Source organism: Alexandromys fortis, unplaced genomic scaffold (assembly GCF_014885135.2).
Source record: "Alexandromys fortis isolate MF-2015 unplaced genomic scaffold, M_Fortis_MF-2015_v1.1 scaffold_180, whole genome shotgun sequence".
NCBI lineage: Eukaryota > Metazoa > Chordata > Mammalia > Rodentia > Cricetidae > Alexandromys > Alexandromys fortis.
In genome coordinates this window covers 1,107,881-1,110,755 of record NW_026068143.1, presented here as the reverse complement: position 1 = coordinate 1,110,755, position 2,875 = coordinate 1,107,881, and positions in this window count along the sequence as shown.

Genomic DNA, 2,875 nt, shown 5'->3' with positions numbered 1-2,875 from the left:
CTCCCTGTCCCCCCTTATCCCCAACCCACCCCACACCCAAGATCCCAATTTTGTCCCCGGCAATTTTATCTACTTCCCTTAGCCAAGAGGATAACTATATGTTTTTTCTTGGGTTCACCTTCTTATTTAGCTTCTTTAGGTTCACCAGGTATACACTCCGTGACCTTTATTAATGGCTAGAAACCAATTATGAGTGAGCACATCCCATGGCTTTTTCCATTTTGAATGTATAAAGTTGTTATCTTTCCTTTCTCTGTGGCATAATAAATTATCACATCAGGCTCAGCAATGAATCACACTAGTTGCTCTTATAGAGGATCCAAGCTTGATTACTAGCACCCATATATAGTTAACAGCTATCAGTAATTTTACTTCTATGGAATCAAATCCCTTTTCTGTCCTCTTGGGGTACCAGACTTGCAAGAGTATAACAAACATGCATGCATACAAAAGATAAAAACATGTAAAATGTATGGTTTTTAATTGTTATTAAATAGAAAGGAGGGATAAAATTTATGGCTCAACTGTAGAGGATGTGAATGAAACCATGGATTCCCTAATTAACTTTGAAAAGAAAAAAGACAAATCTATTTTTTTAAGAATGTGAAAGGGAACCATTGCAAACTGCAAGTGGGAATATAAATTAGTGCAAGCATTAAGTAAAACAACAAAAAGTTTCCTTGAAATATAAATAATAACAGAAGTATAGATAAGAATTGCACTATAGATAAGAATTGCAAGTTAGTCAACACAGATAAAATTTAAAAGTTATTGAGTATTGCAAGTTAGTAACAAAACAGGTAAAACTTAGAAATCATTATACTAGATTAAATAAACTAAGCAGAGAATGAAATGTGCCATGAAGTCTCATTAACATATAGAATAGAAATAAAATTGATCTCATTGAAGTTGATAAATTGAAAGAGTGTTACAAGAAGCTAGGACCAAATAGGGTTAAATAGGGGATAAGGAATAGGAGAATGAGTTCAGTTAGATAAGAATAAGAATACAAAGTTTTGACTTGAGTTAAGCATTTTGTTATTTATGTAGAATGTGCAGTGACTACACCTTAGACCAAGTATCCTGTAGGCAGCTAATCAAACCTCCTGTCTTATAAATGAAGGACCGGGAATAGGATTGAATTCTGTAAACTTTGGTCAAGGTGAAATGGATCCACCTCTGTGGGCCATCTCAATACCCAAACACCAAGTAACCATACCCTCCATCAAGATATCTTTTTTGTACCCACACCATAAGTCAGACCTCTCTGACTTTCAGTCAAGATGGAGCAGAACCACTTCAGTGGGCCCCAACATATTTGATCAACAAGGAACAGACCCACTTCTTTGTGTCCTCACATTTACAGTGAGTTGTTCCGGGACAGCCAGAGAAACACAATAGACTCTGTCTCTAAAGAAAGACAAAATATAAAATGTATAGATAGATAGATTAGATATACACACATATGTATATATTAAGAAAATTCTTATAGGTCCTCATCAGAATTAACTACATTTTATTTAGAAATATTCAAATATACATATATATATGTTGTATATAATATATATACTTATATCAAACACATTTGTATTTACAAATAATATATACAAGTATACAAATAGTGTTTGTATACAAATATAAATACTTTATTTATTTATATGATATATACACATATGTATGCATATCTGTCACATATAAATCCTACATAGAGGTACATTATTTATTTATTTATTAAAGATTTCTGTCTCTTCCCCACTGCTGCCTCCCCTTTCCCTCTCCCTCCCCCATTCAAGTCCCCCTCCCTCATCAGTCCAAAGAGCAATCAGGGTTCCCTTCCCTGTGGGAAGTCCGAGGACCACCCACCTCCATCCAGGTCTAGTAAGGTGAGCAACCAAACTGCCTAGGCTCCCACAAAACCAATAGGTGCAGTAGGATCAAAAACCCATTGCCATTGTTCTTGAGGTCTCAGTAGTCCTCATTGTCCGCTATGTTCAGCGAGACCGGTTTTAACCCAGGCTTTCTCAGACCCAGGCCAGCTGGCCTTGGTGAGTTCCCATAGAACATCCCCATTGTCTCAGTGTGTGGGTGCACCCCTCGTGGTCCTGAGTTCCCTGCTTATGCTCTCTCTCCTTCTGCTCCTGATTTGAACCTTGAGATTTCAGTCCGTTGCTCCAGTGTGGGTCTCTGTCTCTGTCTCTTGTCTCCTTTCATCGCCTGATGAAGGTTAATGTTCAGGAAGATGCCTATATATTTTTCTTTGGGTTCTCCTTCTTATTTAGCTTCTCTAAGAACCCGAATTATAGGCTCAATGTCCTTTAATTATGGCTAGAAACCAAATATGCGTGAGTACATCCCATGTTCCTCTTTTTGGGTCTGGCTTACCTCACTCAGGACAGTGAACCTGATAGAAGAGAAAGTGGGAAGTACTCTACAACACGTGGGCACAGAAGACCACTTCCTACATATAACCCCAGCAGCACAGACAGTAAGGGCCTCATTGAATAAATGGGACCTCCTGAGACTGAGAAGCTTCTGCAAAGCAAAGGACACTGTTGCTAAGACAGAAAGGCAACCCACTGACTGGGAGAAAATCTTCACCAACCCCGCAACCGACAAAGGTCTGATCTCCAAAATATATAAAGAACTCAAGAAACTAGACCGTAAAAGGATAATCAACCCAATTATAAATTGGGGCACTGAGCTCAATAGAATAAGTTCAAATGGCCAAAAAACACCTAAGGTCATGTTCAACTTCCTTAGCGATCAGGGGAATGCAAATCAAGACAACTTTAAGATACCATCTTACACCTGTCAGAATGGCTAAAATTAAAAACACCAATGATAGCCTTTGCTGGAGAGGTTGTGGAGAAAGGGG